Here is a 22,052-nt window from a genome sequence, read left to right on the forward strand (position 1 = left end):
TTGAATGAATGAAAAAAAGCTCATAAATATATTGTTTTCACTTTTAATGAATTTTGGTGTCAGTTAATAAAGCTTTATTAACGCTCAAAAGGTTACCAATTGGTAATTCCTGCAGACATTTTTCTAACAAGCCTCCCCTTAGGTCTTTCCTCCCGTAGCTGCCTATGCTAGTTCTACCCACATTCCCCCCTCATCATAAATTCTGGCCTTAAGAATCTTCTCCAATAATTTGCACACCACGGACATAAGACTCACCAGTTTATAATTCTCAGGATTTGCCCTATATCTTTTTTAAACAAGAGAACCACATTTGCCATTCTCCAATCCTCTTGTACTTCCCCTATGGCCAAGGAGGATTCAAAAATCATAGATGACAAACCAGCTACCTCTTCCCTCCCTGAGGTATATTGGCATCTGACCCTGAGGACTTCAATCTTAATGTTTATTAAAGATCCAGCACTTCCTCTTTCCTAATTTCAACACAAATCTTGTTCTATTCTGTCCTCCCATTGATCAATGCCCCCGTCAAGCTCTCCTACGTCCTTTCTTACATTACTTCCTGGCTACTCTCATGAGCCTGTCCTGTTTTTTGCTTCCTAAATCTAATATATGCTTCTTTGTTCCTCTTAGCTAGCTGCCTCACCTTTCTCAACAACAGTTCCCTTTCCTAACATCGTTTCGCTTTCTCAGTGTGACAAATCTGAGCCCCGCCTAAGTGCTAACTAAACATCCCTCACATTACTTCTATGCTTTGTCTTGTGAATATCTCTTTCAAATTTACTTTCCCTAGTTCCTGCCTCATGCCATCATCATTAGTCCTTCCCCAATGAAACACTTCCCCATTTTGTCTGCTTTTATCCTTGTGCTAAAGCTCAGGGAGTTGTGGTCAGTGTCACCAAAATGATCTCCCATCGAAAGAGTCTGTCACCTGACCAGGCTCATTACCCAGTAATAGATCCAGTATGGCTTGTCTTCTAGTTGGCTGGGCCACATGCTGTATCAGGGATCCTTCTTGGGCACAGCTGACAAATTCTGCCCCACCTATCCCTGCAGTCAGGAGGTACAGTCAACATTTGGGAAGTTCAAGTCATTTACTTTCAATTTCATTTTTTTGCTCACAACTTAGCCATCTTGAGTGTTTCAAGCATTTTTTTGGGGGGGGAGAGGGGGTAACATTCCTAACCACTGAAGGAGAAACAGCAATACCTCTGCAAAAGGTAATGGACATAGCCCAGGATATCACATGCAAAATCCTTTGCATCATTGAGAATCTCTACAGGGAATGGTGCCATCAGAGCAGTAAAATTCATCAAAGATCCACATCACCAAGCACACGCTCTGTTTTCATTGTTACCATCAGTGAAGAGGTTCAGGTGCCACAAGGCTCACACCAGGTTCAGGAACAGCTGCTACCCCTCCATTATCAGACTCTTCAATCAGGGACATTTAAGGACTCTTTTTATTGATTTTTCTCCCTGTATTGCACAGTTTGTTTACATTTCTTTATTTGTTTAGATGTGTATGTTGAGTCAGTTTTTTATTCCACTGCCAATAAGTGGTAATTCTGCCTCGGCCGCAGGAAAAAGAATTTGGGGTTGTACATGATGTCATGTGTGTACTCTAACGATAAAGCTGAAATATGAATCTGGATATTTCATATCTACATTTTATAAAGGAGCAGAAGCATCTAGAGTATAAACTTTTCTTTGATTTTGAGATTGTTTAAATGTTCAGGTATAAAACGAAAGCTGCTCCATTAGTAGATATAAAAGGATGAATTGAATGCCAGCAAATATAATATATTTTGTTTGAAAAGGACAATGTAATTAAAATGTTAATATATGCAGCCTCAGCAGGATGAACATGTAATTTCCAACTGATGTTTCATGCTAACATTGTCTCCTGAAAGAAAATGTAAATATCACAGCCTGTAGAGTATTAATACTTTGACAGTAATCCAACATTGCTAAATATTTTAGATCTTTGTTATGTTAACACGAAGATGCACCATAATGAAAAGTATTTCAAGAATTCATTTTTAATGATACTAAACCTTTTCTTCAATTATTCCTGCAATCTGAATCAACTGTTGCAGTCAATAGATGTTATTTCCCTTGAAATACTATCCATCATTGGATATTTGCTGCAGTGGTGGTTGAGCTATTTGAATTGTATCAAAATAAGCAGTAAAAAATTATTGGAGTGAATGCACCCATGCATAATTAAATGTAACAGTTGGTTGTGTGAGACATCCCATTGCAGCTTACATGCTATGGAGATCAGAAAATTAGCTGATTGTTAGACTGGAGCCAGCTGGAGGATTTGTTCAGAGGTGGACGAAGGACTGAATGATCACAGATGCATTGAGCCAGAATCCTTTTATGGGTCTGAGTTGTTAAAAAAGACCCAGCCTAGTACTCTGCCATTAAATCATGGTTTTATATTCTCACTGATCATTGGACTTGTGGTCATCACAACATCAAAGATTTGGGTTTACAAATAAAACATCAAGAATCATACATCTACAGTAAAATCCCTATTACCTGGAATTCAAACAACGAGCAACCTTAAGCAATGGGTAAAAAAATATGGACATTTAAGATTGGTACACTGTTTGTTCTCCATTCATGTTCATGCAAACAGAAAGCTTGCTTATTCTGCATCTACTCTTTTGGTGTCAGCTACTGAGTGTTTTACTGGATTTTTGGAGCAGGAAATTTTGTCGTGGGATTATATTCTATATATACTTGTACGTGTAGATTCACCTGGATCTGCATGGTGATGCCATATGACCTCCATGTAGGATTAAACTGCAAGCACTAAGCCAAATTAAGGGAAAAGCAACCTCCCTGGGCCTGAAACCTTAATTTTGCACAGGCAGACAAATTTGCCATGATTTTCAAAGACCAATTTTCAGGCAGACCAAAGATCAGTATTGATCTTCCAGCATCATTTGATGTCTGTCTTTGTGTTTGTCCCTTGGAACAGCTTGTAGATCAGAGAACTAATTAGCTTGAAGGTGTTTCAATAAACATGAGTAATTCCATGCAAAAAAAATGTTACATAAGTATCATTTTTTTTCTCCGGCAATGCTGTCTGAAGCTGTCATTTAGTTTTTACCCCATGTCAGCAAATTGAGTTCCTGAACCAGACCTAAACAGAAGAATATGAAAAGTACCATGTATTCTCATCTTCATTTTGAAATTTATAGAGAGAGAAATATTATTTGCTGAAATACAGTATATTTTTAACAAGGCATTTAAAAGAAAAGGAACTATCTATAATTTTGGACCATTTGGTTTCCATAGCAATTTAAGAGAAGCTGAAGCATGATAATTAGCACAGAAATAGATTAACCTGATAGCATGGAATAGCCTAACAAAAAAAAACTCAATGTGAAGATTTGTTTTAGCTTCTTGAACAGGGTATGTAGCATCACGTGTGTTGTTTTTGGAATGTAAGCATAGATAATATGAATTATTTATTAAATTGTGAACATGTAATTCAATTATTAAAATATCATTGCTGACTGTATTTTAATAATCTTTCAGATTCCTTCACTTATCAAATTAAATAGCAAACTATGATATATTCCTTAACTGGACAAAGTAGTCAACAGGGAGCTACTTACTATCTTGGTACTTAATTGGGTAATTTTTGTCAGACAGAAAGACCAGTGGACTGTACCCCAAAATTGACAATAGCTCAAGAGTGGTTCAAAGATTTTTTTTAAAAAAAATTCTTCAATAGTTTCTGAAATGTTGCTGCTTAGAAACTAATGCTAGGTTGGCCTGAAGTCACTAGTGATTAATTTCAATCCGTTTGGCTCATAAAAGCATTTGTATATTTTGGAGGTGCCCATCACAAATTTCTTGACATTATTGCACATTGAGCAGAAATAATTTCAAGATTCAGAGTTAAAACTGACCACTGCAGTCACACAGGAGACTGCAGATCCTAAAATCTACAGCCAAACACAATCTGCTGGATAAAATCTGCAGCTAAACACAATCTGCTGGATGAAATCATTGAGTTGAGTGACATCAGTTGGAAAAAAATGAATGGTTGACTTTTCAAGCCAAAACCCTTTATCAAGACATGATCAAGAGAGATCTGATTCTAAATAAAGGGGCTCGGCCTGAAACAACAATCATTCTTTTTCTCCAACTAATGCTGCTTGATCCATTTAGTTCCTCCAGTAAACTTGGTGAAACTGACCATTTTTTTCTGGCATAATTTCTACATCACCAATATAATAAAGAAACTTGTGTTCTTTTATTACATCTGTACTGTATCAGCTAAAGCACACATAGTCTTGTGGAGGCATCCATCTTGAATCTGATCCAAGCTGCAAGAACTCATCTCTCACTCCCTCTAGTGGTCAGGATAATAACTAACACTCTATCATTACATTCCTTTTCTTGATGTTTAATCTAACCACATGACACTAAATCAGTATACATTTCAATGTAAAGTTCAACATAAATATCAGCAGCATAAACATTTTAAGTGAGCAGTTCTTTTTATTTTAGAGTTTAATTCTGTCAGGTGCTTTGATTACATATGTGGATCTTCTTAACAATGGTGCTTGTGTCATCTCTGCTGGTTCACGACTGTCTAGCGCTGGTGGTGTTTCCTCTGTAGCTGTGCAGGCTGGATCTTCTGAATTTGCCTGTTCCTTCAGTTTCTCTTGTGTTTTCAGCAGGCTCTTTCATTTCCTCCTCAGTATTTGACCATCTAACAGTGTAGGATATTGGATTTTACTTCCAGAACAATAGCCTTTTTGTCCCAAATGTTGTCATCTCTTGAGTCTCACTGTGTGATGTTGTTCCAGTGGCCCTAAGCTTCTTGCTGACTTGTCATAGTTTGCTTTTTGTCTACATTGCAGATGCTTTTGTTTCCATTTGACATCTTCAATATCTCTGTATCCCTGTTCTTGTTTGGGTCTGTAGAGTCGGGAAGTGTGGTGCAGAGACTATGTCCCATCAGAAGCTCAGCAAGTAACATACCAGGCTCAAGTGGTGAAGCTTTGTAACTCAATAGAGCTAGATAAGGATCTGAACCATTGTCTTGTGCTTTCATGAGCAACTGTTTAACTATATAAACTCCATTCTCTGCTTTATTGTTTGACTGTGGATGCAGAGGACTTGAAGTCACGAGTTAAAAATCATAATCTTCTGCAAATTCTAGAATTCTATACAGCTGTAGCCTGGTCCATTGTCACTTTAGACAATTTGAGGAATTCCATGTCTTTCAAAGATCGATTTCATACATTTGATCACACAAGCAGTAGACATGTTAGGAAGCAGCACAATATAACCATATAACCAATTACAACCCTACTGGTCCATGCTGAACATCTTCTCCCACCTAATCCCACTGACCTGCATTCGACCCATAACCCTCCACAAATCTCCCATCCATATACCTATCCAACCTTTCCTTGAATATTAACATCGATCTCACTTCCACCACCTCTGCTGGAAATTCATTCCACACCCCCACCACCCTCTGCATGAAGAATTTATCCCCCCCCATGTTTCCCCTAAACCTTTCCCCTTTTATTCTCAATCCATGCCCTCTTGTCTGAATTTCCCCCACTCTCAATGGAAAAAGCCTATCTGCATTGACTCTATTTATCCCCCTTATAATTATGAATACCTCTCTCAAATCACCCCTCAATCCTCTACACTCCAGGGAATAAAGTCCCAGCCTGTTCAACCTTTCCCTGTAACTAAAAATCCTGAAACACTGGCAACATTCTCGTACATCTCCTCTGCACTCTCTTTATATTGTTCATATCCTTCCTATAATTTGGCAACTAAAACTGCACACAATATTCCAAATTTGGCCTCACCAATGCCTTGTACAATTTCAGCATAATATTCCAGCACCTATATTTATGAAAGCCAACATACCAAATGGCTTCTTCGCCACCTTATCCACATGTGATTCAGCTTCCAGGAAATTATGTACCATGACTCCTAAATTCCTTTGTTTGTCTGCACTCCTCAATTGTCTTCCATTTAACGTGTATGACCTGCTTTGATTAGTCCTACCAAAATGTAGCACTTCACATTTATCAGTATTAAACTCCATCTGTCATCTTTCAGCCCACTCTTCTAACTGTCCTATAATCACCCTGTAAGCTTTGATAATCTTCCTCACTGTCCACATCACCACCAACCTTTGCATCATCTGCAAATTTACTAATCCAATTTTCCTGTATTACATACTAACATAGAGTACATCACTGAGAGCAATTTCTTCTATAGTATGTTTTATAGTGTGCATACTTCCACTTCTGTTTGTTTCCCTTTGGAAAAACATTGCCTTACATGGTGATTCTGCCCTTTGCACTTATTACAGACTTTTCCATAGACTGGGCATTGTTTTGGTGCATGTTGAGTGCCACATCATTTGCACATGAATGTCTCTCCACCCTTTTGTTGTTTCCTATATCTCATTTTTTTGTTTGTGTGTATCCAGATACTGTGGCTATAACTATGCCTTCATTGCCACCGGCTTTTGCACTATCACCAAACTTTTTCATGTGCTGCAGACCTAATTCACTGGCGTGGCATATCTTCACAGCTCCAGCTAAGGAAAGATTTGTCTCTCGCAGCAACCTCTCTCTCATTTTCTGATCAATAATCCAAAACACAATTTGATCACGGATCATTAAATCTTGAAGTGGTCTGAAATTGCATGTTCTTGCTTTTAATTTCAAGCCCATTAAAAAAAAAGTATCAAAGTCCCTTCCCTGCAGCTGTGTGAGTGAGCAAAACACCTATTTCTCAAATGTTTCATTTTTCTTTGGTGAACAATGCTCATCAAGCATCTCGATAATCTTGTTGAACCTGTCCTAGTTAGCTGCCTTGGCAAAAGCCAATGTGTTGAAAATCTTTAGTGCTTGAGGTCCCACCCAGTAAGTAGCAGCGCATCTTCTGTGCATCAGATTTGCTATCAAGTCCAATGGCTTGCAGGTACAGCATATATCAATGTTTGAACATTGGTTGACATATCCAGTCCAATTTACAGCGTCAGGTCCTTTACACTCTCCATGTTATCTCTCCATGTTTTTGACTGATTCTCACTTTGCAAATGCCTGGTGTTTCTTTCACTCCTGGTACCATGCAATGTTTCTTTTATTGTAATAAATAAACTTGGATTTTTTTTTGTAACAACTATACTTTATTAGCTAAAGCACTCATGACCTCATTGAGGCATCCATCTTGAATCTACTCCTAGCTACAACAACTCATCTCTGACTCCCTCTAGTGGTCATGATTATCACAAGCACTCTATCATTACATGGGAGAAGTGATCACTACTACAATTTGAACTCATTGTGTAGCTTGGGTGTACTGTAGAGAAAGAGATAGGACAGTGAGAGGAACCCCTCCCCTATACCCCTTCCACAAATCCTGATTGATAATATGGATGAGAGTTTCTTTTAAAAAAAATATTATTGAGCATCAAACAACATTATTCAGATTATACAGCTGTATGATGTGTCCCCTTTTTAAAAAAAAAGAAACAGAAAAACCACCACACATATGCATGAATATTCACATGCACCCTCACATACATACCCAGACCCTCCCCTAGAACCCCTGTATTTTCGGGCACTGATAGAACATGTGACATAGGTGGCAAGGGGAGCATTACACTTATTGCATTTTTCCTCTACTTCTAGATAAATGGCTGACATTTTGGATTTAGAAAAGTGAACCCAATGCAGTACAGGTATAGATATGCAGGTATTTTGAGGCCTCAGATCCATCATGGGACAAAATTACACTATTATAAGGGGTGGCACAAGGATGCAGCTCCTAGAACCAATGCATCACAGGACCAGAGACTTCATTTGTCTCCTGACCTGGTGCTATCTGTGTGGAGTTTGCACATTCTCCTAATGACTGAGGAAGTTTCCTCCAGATGTTCTGGCTTCCTCCCACTGCCAAAGACGTGGCTTGATCGGTTAATTGACCACTATAAATTGCCTCTAGTCTGTGGGTTTGTTGTAAAATGGGAGGGAGTAGGGTGGGTGGTGGAATGAATGAGAATATAGGGAGAATAAAAATGGGGTTAATATAGGATTAGTGTAAATAGGCATTCAGTTGTTTGTGCAGACTCAGTGGGTTATATGACCCATTTCTATGTTGGATATCTCTATGATTCTTTACTAGAAGGAGACAAGCAGAGGGTTGAACATCTTCAGTGATATTGTAAAGATCTAGTCCTCACAAAAAAAATGAATGTTACAGACCCAAGTTGTAGACAATGCACATCAGGATTCCTCGATAGTGTTGCACCTTCTACCTGGGGGAAAAAAAAAACATGCACAACTGACACAATCTTAGATTGTGACTCATGCCAAGCACATGTTTTTATTAAAAAAGACTTTCCATAGGTACTGTCAAGACATTTCATTAAAACTTAATTCAGTAGTAATGTTAAATGAAAATATTGCAAACAAAATACACTGGCTTAGAACTTTGATCACTTTAGTCTAAATCCAGCATCTACTCATGTCTCTATAGCAATATTTCTCAACCTTTTTTTTTCCACTCACTGAGTGGGAAGTGAAAGCTGAGAATCACTGCTCTAGACCCAATTGTTACTGAAATATTTAGTTTGAGAAAAATTGTCATTGGCCTGTTTCCTTTGGAGTTATGAAACCGTGCAGATAATGAGTCAATTAGGTATGATTAAAACAGTGGTTTTCAAACCTTTTTCTTTCCACCCACATACCACCTTAAGCAATCCCTTACTAATCGCAGAGCACATATGGCATAGGGATTACTTAAAGTGGTATGCGGGTGGAAAGAAAAAGGTTGAGAACCACTGCTCTACAGCAGGGACAAGGACATTCAAATGCACTCTTTGAGAAAATGCCTTTGTGTATGTTACTTTCTCTGGTTATTGCATCATACATGACATGACAATTACTGACTCAATATCATTCACTCAATACTCTCAGGGGCCCATGCTTTAAAAATACCCATTTGCTAAGAGCACATGAAACCCAGAGCTGGCAGTCTATTCTCTGTTCCACAGACAAAGACCTTGATAGAATTGTGGATTAGATAGAGGGGTGCAACCACGTCCTTCTCATCACAGTGTCAGGAAGAACGAGAGGATCAGTGACGAAAAGGAGTTAATACAGAAGTAACTGTCAGGGTGATGTTTCCCAACCCCTTATCCCCAGATTACCACCCTGGAATTGGGAAAACAGTATAGAAAGATTATTATGGATTCACTGAATTTGTTAAGATGAGAGCTGTGAACCTTTACTAAAGTGTAATTGACAAGTCCAGTACTTAAGCAATATACTGTAGCTGCTTCACTCACACTCCTCACACCTCCACTCCCTTTCAAATCTCTTTCCTTTTTTTTCTCTCTCTCTCTTTTTCTCCCTCATGCATTCAAGCATGCAGCTACACATTTATCCCACTAGTGAAAGTGAAGCCATATATGTACACAGATGCCTGCAGTTATCTCCCCCATTAAATTGCAGGAAATAGCTGCCAAATCAGGACAATCCAAAGACATCAGAGGTCCCCCCCCCTCTGGATACTTCAGGTCACAAGCCTGGACCAGAGATCCTCCTCTTATGGGGACTGGAGTCATACAGACTGTACTCCTGCTGGAGTTGAGGTGGTCATAGGTGAAGTGGTCTACAAGTCTATGCAGTTTTTTTTTTAAAGAACACCTTCTTGACATTATCTGTGTCTCTACTGGGCACTCATCCAATCTAGCCATGCACACAACATCCGGATGATCTTTGTGACTTTATCATTGGAAAATCATAGATACAGCTCCATACCACCATCCCTACACCTGAGCACTACTCACAGGAGGAAAATGTTAAGCCTTATTCCACCAGGGACTGTCAAGGTTGAGCAGGTTGAATTAGGGCATGTGTTTAAACAACTGACCTCTGCAGTATCATTCCCCAGAGCCAGGGGGAGTCATGTTTAATCTCTTATAGAAACTTTGGCAAAGCCAGAATTAAACCCTTTCCAGTCAGAAAGTTCCAAGTGCTTTGATGTTGGACAACACAGACATTCCCACTGTGGTTGTGTACAACACAGAAAAGGCCCTCTGCCCATCACATCCAACCCAAAATTTTTCCCATCCACATCCAATTTGCCTACTCTAGGGCCATATTCTTCCGTCCCTTGTCTTTTTAGTGCCTGTCTAAATGTCTCTTAAAGGTAGTGATTGTGTTTTATTTCACTGCCTCCTCTGGTGCTCTGTTCCAGATATGGACAATGAAGATTTTTCTTCCTCAACAATTAATGGTGTATTTTATGGATTTTGGGCTGCTGATCATGAAAATCACCTTTAAGTTTTCCTATCACATCCTGTTTTTTAGATGTAACCTATTTTTGTGAGTTCCTATTATATTTTAAGTCTGCTAGTATATTGCTCACAAAGCAAGCTACTTTGGACAGTCCAAGCACACCTGAATATGAAATCAGTTCAGGTTCTATGCAAATGTTGTCTTATGCCTTGGTATGCTTAGTCAGGATAGATAAAAGCAGCTCACATATACAGACGCTGTGCATTACGTTACTATCGATTGAACGTATGATAATGCATATGTTCCTCAGGCAACAGCATAATGAGTGTACTTAACAATAGCATTTGTTGTCTTCAGGAAGATTTAATATAGCAGGGATTGATGCTGCACCCTTGCTGTTTGTTGTCTAAATAAATGATCTGGATAATAATGTAGTAAATTGGATCAGCAGGTTTGCTGATGACACTAAGATTGGAGGCGTTGTGGACAGTGAGGAAGGGTTTCAAAGTTTGCAGACAGATCTGGAACAACTGGCAAAATGGGACAGAAAGTGGCAGATGGAACTTAATGCAGAAAAGTGTGAAGTGTTGCATTTTGGAAGAACAGACCGAGGTAGGACATACTCAGTAAATGTTAGGGCACTGAGGATGGCAGAGAAACAAAGGGATCTGAGAATACAGGTACATAATTCCCTGAAAGTGGTGTCACAGGTCGATAGATTGTGAAGAAAGCTTTTGGCATATTGTCCTTCATAAATCAAATTATTGAATACAGGAGTTGAGATATTATTCTTCTTCTTTGGCTTGGCTTCGCGGACGAAGATTTATGGAGGGGGTAAAAGGTCCACGTCAGCTGCAGGTTCGTTTGTGGCTGACAAGTCCGATGCGGGACAGGCAGACACGATTGCAGCGGTTGCAGGGGAAAATTGGTTGGTTGGGGTTGGGTGTTGGGTTTTTCCTCCTTTGCCTTTTGTCAGTGAGGTGGGCTCTGCGGTCTTCTTCAAAGGAGGTTGCTGCCCGCCAAACTGTGAGGCGCCAAGATGCACGGTTTGAGGCGTTATCAGCCCACTGGCGGTGGTCAATGTGGCAGGCACCAAGAGATTTCTTTAGGCAGTCCTTGTACCTTTTCTTTGGTGCACCTCTGTCACGGTGGCCAGTGGAGAGCTCGCCATATAACACGATCTTGGGAAGGCGATGGTCCTCCATTCTGGAGACGTGACCCATCCAGCGCAGCTGGATCTTCAGCAGCGTGGACTCGATGCTGTCGACCTCTGCCATCTCGAGTACTTCGACGTTAGGGATGTAAGCGCTCCAATGGATGTTGAGGATGGAGTGGAGACAACGCTGGTGGAAGCGTTCTAGGAGCCGTAGGTGATGCCGGTAGAGGACCCATGATTCGGAGCCGAACAGGAGTGTGGGTATGACAACGGCTCTGTATACGCTTATCTTTGTGAGGTTTTTCAGTTGGTTGTTTTTCCAGACTCTTTTGTGTAGTCTTCCAAAGGCGCTATTTGCCTTTATTATAGCGAAATTGTATAAGGCATGGGGAGGTCAAAATTGAAGTAATGAGTGCAGTTCTGGTCACCAAAGTACAGGAAAGCTATCAGTAAGATTGAAAGAGTGCAGATAAGATTTACTAGGATGTTGCCGGGTCTTTAAGAGTTGAGTTACAGGGCAAGATTAAACAGATTAGGACTTTATTTCTTGGAGTGTAGAGAATTAAGGGAGATTTGATAGAGGTTCACAAAATGATCAGGGGTATAGACAGAGTAAATGTGAGTAGGCTCTTTCTACTTAGATTGGGAGAGATAAATGTGAGAGGACATGGCTTTAGGATGAAAGGCGAAAGGGGTAGGAGGAGCATTAAGGGAAACTTCTTCACTCAGAGTTTGGAAAAAGTTGCCATCTAATGTGGTAAATATGGAATCACTCTAAGTTTTAAGAATAAATGGGATAGATCAAGTCGTCACCTTTATTTATCGTTCATACCATGCTCGCACAGTAAAGACAAGATAGTGTTTCTTCAGGGCTATGGAGCATATTTACATAAATATGTTAAAATAGAGGTTAAACACAATGAAATATTAAAATATTAAGATGTAAAAATCCACTGTACATTATCCACATATGTTCTGGTAATTCAAGAGTCTGTTGACTTGGGGGAGAAAAAAAATGTTACCCAATCTGGATGCAAGGACCCGAGGGCTGCAGTACCTCCTACCACCTGGCAGAAGGGAGAACAGTTTACATGAGAGGTGTATGGAGTCCTTCACAATGTTTATTGCCTTTTTCCTGCATTGAGTGTTGTAGATGTCCTTCATGGTAGGACTATGAAGGACATCTACAACTATGATCTTCACTGTTGACTTCACTATCCTCTGCAGGATCTTGTGGTCTGAGGTTTAGAACCATAGAAAACTACAGAACAGAAAACAGGCTATTTGGCCCTTCTAGTGTGTGCCAAAACATCATTCCTCTAGTCCAACTGACCTGCACCCATTCCATAACCCTCCAGACCGCTCTCATCAATGTGGCGCGACATTGAATGCAGTGGCCCCATGTTCTCTTCCAGATTGATGCAGTTGCCATCAGTGGCTGCTTCCTTGAACATGTGCCAGTAAGTGTGCTCAAAGCAGCTTTGAAGTGCATGAATGGCCCACACTGGCCAGGTTTTAACTTGCATCAGAACTGGTATGGAATGTTTGAAGAGTGGTCTGTATGCTAGTATTAGCATTGCAGAAATGCGGTCTGAGTATCCGAAGTGATAGCAGATGGTACATACGTCGGAAATGTTCACTCACATACACAAGGTCTAGCAGGTTCGCCCCCTCGTAGCAAAGTCCACATACTGATAGAATTTAGGTAACCCTGACTTGAGGATCGCCTAGTTGAAATTCAGCGATAATTATCAGTCCATCAGGGTATGCAGTCTGCAGTTTGTTTATAGCCTCATACAGTTCCCAAAGCACCTCCTTAGCATTAGCATGGTGGAGGGAGGGGGGGGAGGATGTAAACTCCAACTACGAAGACCATGGTGAATTCCTGTGGTAGATAGGATGGCCTACATCTGACAGTCACAAATTCCACTAGCACTGAGCAGTGACCGACCGGAGATTCATGCAGAATTCTTGCACCATTCCATGTTGATGTAAATAGACAGCCCAGTGTCAAGGGCTGTACCACACAGAGGAGCCTCTCTGTCAGCCCAAAATAAAGTAAGCCCGACCAACTGAATGGTGTCGACCATTTCGTTCACTAAGGAACAGATGTTGGCGAGCAAGATGGAGGGGAGAGCTGGGCCGCAGGGGTTCGCCTCCACCCTAGCATGAACCCCTGCTAACTTTCCATGTTTCCTCCCCCTCGTGCACCGCTTCCTTCTCCTGCGTGATCTCGAGGCTTTTTGGCCTAGTCCCCACAGCAGCCTGTGGTCGCTTGGCTCATCTGATCGCGTGGCTCACCCACAGATCTTCCAGGAGGTGAGTAGATACATTTCTAAATAATTTTTAAAAACTGTAAGCTGTCGCATCGGGTAGCCATGACTCTAAAAACAAAAATTGTGTAACTATTTAACAGTTTAACTATACTATTTAACGATAATTAAAAGAAAAACAAAACAAAACAATCAGTGGGCTGGAGAGGCCACTGCATTCGATGTCGTGCCACATTGATGAGAGAGGTCTGGAGGGTTATGGTATGGGTGCAGGTCAGTTGGACTGGAGGAATGATTTTTTGGCACACACTAGAAGGGCCAAATAGCCTGTTTTCTGTTCTATAGTTTTTTATGGCTCTAAATGTCTCATCAATGCTTTAACAGTTGCAATACATTCTGCTATATTTGTATATGCCTCTGGTTGAAAGACGCAGCATCTCTTCACTTAATTAGAGGTCTACTTCAGTTATAACATTGGCTTCTCACATTTGTTGTGCAACATGTGCAGTCAACCTGAGAACTTGGCTCCGCATCATTTTGTGATTAAACCTATTAAATTCAATAAAAAGGTTAATTTAAAGTTTCTCCGACTTCCTACATGACACACAAATTTGAAATTGTGTTCAGCCTGAAGTTGTCTATATTAATCCCCAATGTTTTGTTTTCAGAAAGCAAACCTTTTGGGTGAAAAAAAATATTGTTGCCCAATGATAGCAACCACTCTGCAAAAAAAAAATCTTCCCCCAAAACACCTTGAAAGCTCCTTCATCTCACTTTAAACCCATTCCCTCATGAATTTCATTCATCATGGGGGATAAAATACAATTCTAACTATCTACCTTGTTATAGTCTTATACATCTCTATCAGGTCACCTTTCAGATTCCAAACCTTTCCCATAACCAAAGTACCCCAATATGGGAAACTACAGATTTGTACCCAAAGTCTTTCTGTCTAACAGCATCGCCAAACACTCGCCCATTTACTGTACACACATTACCCCATATGATCCCCCAAATTAATCACCTCACACTTAGCTGATTAAATTCCAGCTACCAATTCTTGTCTAACCTTCCATCTGATCTATATCTTGCTGTAGCCTTCGACAGTCTTCCTCACTTACCACCAACTTGGGTCATCCTACATCAGATCCATCTTTTTTTATTTTAAAGATTCATATAAATCCAAATAATCAATAATGTATATCATACAGAGACTATTTTATTCCGCGCCTCTCTCCTCTCCCTCCAGTATCCTAATTTAAAAAAAAGATTATATAAATTAACCAGATACAAAAAACAAAATATTGTTAAAGTCAAAAACCTTTAGAACCCAAAGAAACCTAAAATAAAAGGATAAGGAACAAAATACAAGAGCACATTGCCTGACCCACGACCCACTTCACTGATCTCAAGCATTCCACTATTGGCACAGTTGTTGTATTCAGTTTTTCGAAGAGGGGTGTAATTATAACTGCACATCAACCTAATGAATGTGCCACATTTCTTCCTCAAATTGTACATGATTTTCTCCAGGAGAATACAACTCTGCATTTCCATATTCCATTATGTAATATTTAGTTGGGAGTTGGACTTCCACATGACCGCTATACATTTCCTGGCTACTGCTAAGGTGACCTTCACAAACTGAATTTGGTATCTGGACAGTTTAAAACTCATGACCATAATGTTTTCCTGATGGTACAATTCCAGATCCTGTGAAAAATCCACCTTTGTATTTGTTTTTCTGAATATACCCTCAGATCTAGCCAGGTTGAATGGATAAAAGTTCCAACCTTCACAGCATACCTAAAGCACATTTCTGAGATTTCTGGTTTCGATTTATGTAGAGTTTTGGTGTGAGGTACAGTTGATGCAGGAAATTATCTTGCATTAACCTGTACCTGGCATTATTACAGCTGTCATGGTGCCCAGAAATAGGCCTGACCAGCACTGCTCATGGATTGTTGTGCCCAAGTCTGACTCCCACCTTCCCCTCGAGCTGTGTAAGCCCAACTTCAGACCCTCACTTTGGAATAGGAGATACATCGCAGAGATAAACTTACTGTTACGCCTCGAACCAGCAGCAACAGAAGACACAATTCAAAAGGATTAAATTTTAACTTTAAATTTATTAATGACCAATAATATAACTTCTTAACCCAATTAACCCCACTATAAGTAACTACAACAATTATACAAATATCATATCTTCATGAATAGTGTGTATGTAAAAACACCCAGATATTTACAGTCTATGCCCAACATTCAAAAAGAGAAAATTCCCCAAAAAAACCCCAGGTCAGCCAGTCAAGTAAATGAATCCAAAATCACAGTCCACATAATTCAATCTCAAAGTTCAATGTCCAAATTCACTCCCCCCCCCCAACTGAATAACAAAAAGATGTCATATTGATCGATGGAGAGAGAAATTACTGATGCTGAGTTGCCATAAGCTTATGTATCCTCTTTCAAGGCCTCTTTAGGTTCTCAAATTGTGATTTTTAACCCTCCATTATCTTATGAAGCATGTGCCTTTCATACAGCTCTCCTGGTTGGTCTCCGCCACTCCAACTGCCGTTCTGAAATGCTGCTCTGAAAGTTCCATTCTCTTGTGGACCCAGCTGCACAAGTTACACAGAGTTTCCAGCAGAATTGCAACCTTTATAATGACAATCCACGGTTCATAAGGTAAGTCCATGGTCCATAGCATTATGCATATTCATCTATCAAATTAAAATCTCCATGTCACTACACACAGTCAGGACCATAGATGGTCCCAAATTATCCCTTAAGAAAGATCTTTGCTGAATTTAGCAGAAGGAAGTTTTATTAGGCAAATCATATTTATTCCTCACTTGTTCGAATGACATGAGGTACCCTTGCTCATAACAATCCTTGATATATCTGATCCCCTTACAGCACCAGCACCAGGTGTCCAGGATCTTATTATCCAGAGTCATGGGTATTAATTTGTTCTGGGTCAAGGGCATTTTAGGAGATATCCCACCTTTAGTCCAACATATTGATTTTTTTTTGCCATATCTTAATTACATGCTTTAATGTGGTGTTATCCATTTTCCCTGATATCAATTTGATGTCCCATTTATAAATAAACTCTCCTGCTAGCTTTTCTCCTACCGTGTGCAGTCCAATTTGTGCCCAGATCCAAGTCATTGATATTTATCACAAACAACTAGGGTCCCAGCACTGATCCCTTTGGTACAATCCAGGTCATAGACTTCCAAACAGAAAAACATCTTTGTACTGCTATCCTCCTGCCTCCTTTTACCAAGCCAAATTTGAATTCAGTTAACCAGCTTGCCTTGGATCCCATGTGCCATAACTTTCATCGAGGCACCAATTGATGCTCTAAAATCCTTATTCAAATACCAGTCCACTTGCTGCCAACTGAGAGCAGCTCTTATCTTTCATGAGAAAAGGACTTGTGGCCTTGAGCATATTGTTGCCATCAGGGAGCAGCCTAGGGATCAGGAGTCGAATGGTTGTGTCGCTGCAAGTCTGTGGGCAGGGACAGCAGCTGTGCTATTTTGGTTAGACCATATGTGCTGTCAATGACATTGTGGAGCTAGAAGATGCTGGCTTCTCTCAACACTGCATGAATCCCACAGCCAGCGGTGCTGGGGTGTCACTACTGGGGATTCAGCAGGCAACAGAATCAAATCTCAGCAACATTGGGTGTGGACACAGCAGGTTCCTGAATCATTACCACTTTGGTAGTTCTGGAAAATCTTCCCAAAGATGCTGCACAAGCTGAAACCACTGTGTGAAACAATTAACCTCTGCATAATTGTTTTTTGATTAACTGAATACACTTTGGGATTAGATCTACAGTCAAGGACCTTCTGCAAGCCCCATTCAGTGGTTCCAGCTCCCACAACGTCATCGGCAGGAACATTCCAGAAACACCAATAGCAAAGACGAAATAAATTGGAGAACAGCAACGACCCACACTCAATATTACTCTTTCAATGGGCTTCAGGATCCTCAGACAGTCTTCAGTGTTTAGTACAGCAGTCATCTCCGACAAATAGAGTGCTGGGAAGCCATTGTTCTGCATGAAAGACAGTTGATGCTTTTAATGCAGGAAATAATGTGTAACAAACTCCAAGCAAGCAGCACACTGTGGCTGATGTCACTTCATCCTTGTGTCATATTGTTATGTTTGTGATCATGGGCATTGTGACAAGAAACATCAGGTCCCTCTTCTGAGCTGGGTAATTCACACAGAATGATAGCATTGTCATAAATGCTTTGAAATTCACTCAAATAACCAGAAAATTACAGAATTTCAGAAACAAATTTCTAGCCAATTCTTTTTGTGCTTCAGAAAAGCCTTGGGTTTTATTGTTGAAATGGAGCCAGAGAGGTGAACTTTTTAATAATACAATTGAACACAAAATTATCACAGACGTTAACAAGAAAAATAAAGGTTTATAAACTTTTGCAGACCACGTAAATAAACTCTGTAGTTCCTGCAGATTTTTGATGGGCATCTTGATATCTGTGACCGCCCTAAATGAAAGGTATATCTGGTTAATGAAACAAAAGATTATTTTAACAAATATGTGGTAAGTTTTACCCCACTGGGAATGTCACTGCACATTGGAAAAGTAGTTTTTCACAGTTACGACCACATTAGTGCTTTCACCAGGGTAATAGTTAAAATACAATTTTAAAAATGGCCCTTCCAGCCCATGAGGCCATTCCTCCAAATATCTCAATTAACTCCTGTATGTTTGAGAGGAGGAGGAAACTGGAATCTACACAGTCGTGGGGAGGATGTACAAACTTCTTACAGACGGCGCTGCATTTTAACCCAGGTCACAAGTGCTGTCATAGTGTTGTGTTAACTGCTGGGCTAACCATGCCACCCTTTAGTTAAGTTGAGACTAGCCATAGTTACATTTAAGATCAGAGAATTACCAGAGTCAATTTTTCCTTTTGTAATACAAATGCAGGTGTTTTAACTGTACTTTAATAGATTGGCTAGAGATGCAGCTATTTCAGGGTGGATGCGTTTTCAATACTACAGCTGGGATGTTGCTTGGTTCCAAAACCTTTGCTGTATCCAGTATTTCTTGATACTATTTGGAGAAAATTGTGTTGACTGGAGGCTAGTCTCTATGATTCTGGAGGTCTTAGGAGGAACCAGATACATCTGGCAAAACACATTTGCTAATACTTCAGCTTTTTCCTTCATACCCAGTTGCTGGATCTGACCATGATTGAGGATGGGAATGTTCTTGTACCTTCCTTCTTCAGTTGGCTGTTTCATTGTCCTGCTCCAACAGGACATGTTAGGACTGCAGTAAACACACAGAGATGCTGGAGGAATTCAGCAGGTTTTGCAGTCTCCAAAGCAGGTAAAGATATAGTGCAGTACAGATATTTCAGGCCTGAGGACTTACTCAGGGTATGAGCAAAAAGCAGGCAGGGGCCTATTGTGTGTGGCCTCCTTGCCTCTGTGTATTGCGGGTGATCATGTGTCCTCCCCAACTGAAACTTATTCAGAAGTCACATCATCTGTCACTACATTGTATACTTTTTGTTTCATTCAAAGTTACAATTTATAGTTTCCAAGTTATGATTTGCAGGAGGAGTGTCATTAAAGTTGGGCTCTAGCCACTAATTCAAATCACTTTATTGGCTAGAACCCTGTGTTTAGTACCAGCACAGAGGACATTCTCCCTCTCTGCCTTGTGGTCTGAGCCAAGAACACCACTCCATGCAAGGTTGCTACTGTGGCCTTCACTTAGAAGGGTAAGGCATGCACTGCAATGAAGCTGAGCCATAGTATTGCTATAGATCGAATTGCTATAGATCAATACTTGCAGTAGAGCCATCACTCCCAATGATTAGGGGTCCTGGTGTGTGTGGACATCCCTGTGTACAGTGTGTACTAGAGGTGCCTCCAAATGATCAAGTGTCTAGGAGGATGTGTAGAATCCCTGCTTATAGTGTGCAAATATCGGCATTGCCTGGGTGAATTAGTAATTGTGTACTGTTTAATGTTTTCCCATGCTCTTTTATAAATTGTGCATTTGTGTGTTTTATTCCAGTTACGATTTTCCCATGCTCTTCTATAAATTGTGTTAATAGTTACATGTGATTACAAATGTGTCCAGACTCGTCTCTTTGTGAACCCACCAAACCTGACACTCTTTTTCAACACAACAAGGCCTTTATTATAAAGGCTGTGGAAAAGGAAAGAATAGGAAGAGGAAGTGTACAGACCAAAAGACAACAAGTGCTAATTGGATATGATAAGTGGACTGGAGAGTGGAATGGGAAGAGTTGATTGGGGGAGAGTGAGTAGTTTCTGGCTCTGTGAAAAGGGGCAGAGGGAAAAGGAGAGAGAGGGAGACAGGGAAAAATGGCGAGGGGTGGTGGAATGGGGGGGGTGCTAACAGAAACCAGAGGTCAATGTTAGTGCCATATGGTTTGAGGGTACCTAGACGGAATATGAGATTTTGTTCACCATTTGGAGGGTAGTCTCAGTCTGACGGTGCCTGAGACCATGGATAGTCATATCGGCAAGGGAATGGGGCCAGGAAAATATTAGGACTGCAGAAATCACATCTGGTTTATTGGTTGTGAGGTCACCTAGCTTTGACAAGTGTACTGTTTTTGCCCTTTGGCACTTTTGCCTTTTCAAGCGATGTTTTCTTTTTCTGCAATCCACGTTAATAAAGGCTCTCAGACTGATTCCTGGAATGGCAGAATGAAGAGAGTTTGGCATTGCATTCATTAATGTTGACAAAAATCTTGAACAGAACAGAATGAAAGGATGTCCCTAATGGCAAGTAATTCCTCAACTTGGGGGTCACAGCTTGAGGTAATGGAGTTAAGTAATATGGGAGGAGAGATTTTTTTGTAGAACCTCTACAAATACTTATCACTGAAGGAAGATGAGGCCAAATAGTGAAATATATTCAGGAAGTAGCTTGATATAGTTCTTGTAGCTAAGAGAAGGAGACACAAAAGGAGAAAACGGAAACAGGGTACTGTATTTGGATGCTTAGCCATGATTGGATTAAATGTTACAGGCCAGGCTCAATAGGTCAAATGGCCTCCTACTCCACTTATTTCTGTTTGGTTCTTTCTGATATGTTAAATGATGACAGAATTAAGTATGAAAGCCAGCAGAGCAGTTTTCCAACATTTACAATCCTGAAGCTCATGTAACTAAAATCTTGTGTGTGTATATATATATAAAAATCAGTAACTTGGGGAGTGGAGGCGAAAAATAGAGTTATTTTTTACATAAAAAAAACAAATTGTCCCATGTTGACATTCATCCCTACCCCACCCTCTAATTTTATTATGAAACAACTTTGTTAAATGAGTAAAAATTAATCAATTGAAAATATTTCTGCAGTAGTATATTTTTATGCATAGAGAACAAATTGCATCTTATTACATTTCCTTACTAATCACTAAATAGCAGCAATTTATTGTGTTGGATAAAGTGCTCTTAAAACATGCAAGTGCAAAATATCACTGAAAAATTGAATTTGTAGAATGAAAGCTGGACAAAACTGATCTTGGGGAGAACCAGTACATCAGGTCTTTTTGAACTAGCATTTTGACAAGGGATCTTTTCTCTCTCATTCTTCTAGTTATTAATTATTAAACCTATCATTGCTGTTTCCAGGCATTCAGAGATTCTAAAAGCAAAAAAAAAGCTTAATGCAAATTGACAGGAGGCAGAAAATATGTTGAATTAATACAGAGCATGGAAATTCGACGTGAGAGCCAATGCTTTATTAAAAATGAATGTTTTGAAAAGAGAAGTTGAGAATGCAATAAAGTAAATCTTTGGCCACATTTCTGATAACTTTGTTCGTCTACATTTGAATTATTGTCTTGAGTAAACTGTGAAGATCACTAATGCCAATAATTTGTTAGGTTCTTTACTGGATGAGCTGAAATTACCTTTAAAACCATAGAACATTAAAGCACAGAAAACAGGCCCTTGGTCCTTCTCGTCTGTGCCAAACTATTATTCTGCCTAGTCTTACTCACAGTCCTCCATATCCATCCCATACATGTATATGTCCAAATTTTCTTAGAAGTTAAAATTGAGACTGCATTCACCACTTCATCTGGAGCTCATTCCCCACTTCCACTACTCTCTGAATGAAAAAGATCCCCCTAATGTCCCCCCTAAACTTTCCCCCTTTCACCATGTCTTCCGGTTTGAATGTCACCTAACCTCAGGGGAAAAATGCCTATTTGTATTTATATTTATCTATTTCCCTTATAATTTTGTATACCATCAAATCTCCTC

At 39.9% G+C, this 22,052-nt stretch overlaps 1 long non-coding RNA gene across 1 annotated transcript in view; it reads left to right on the forward strand.

Annotated features, from left to right (window-relative positions):
• The window catches only part of LOC138762649 (uncharacterized), a 60,085-nt gene extending 38,506 nt beyond the window's left edge, over positions 1–21,579 (forward strand). Inside the window, exons 2-3 of the long non-coding RNA XR_011357018.1 lie at positions 16,285–16,429; positions 21,417–21,579. This is a non-coding gene — a long non-coding RNA (uncharacterized lncRNA). The remainder of the gene's footprint in view (positions 1–16,284; positions 16,430–21,416) is intronic.
• Positions 21,580–22,052: the final 473 nt, after the last annotated feature.

This window comes from Narcine bancroftii, chromosome 5 (genome assembly GCF_036971445.1).
Source record: "Narcine bancroftii isolate sNarBan1 chromosome 5, sNarBan1.hap1, whole genome shotgun sequence".
Classification (NCBI taxonomy): Eukaryota; Metazoa; Chordata; class Chondrichthyes; order Torpediniformes; family Narcinidae; genus Narcine; species Narcine bancroftii.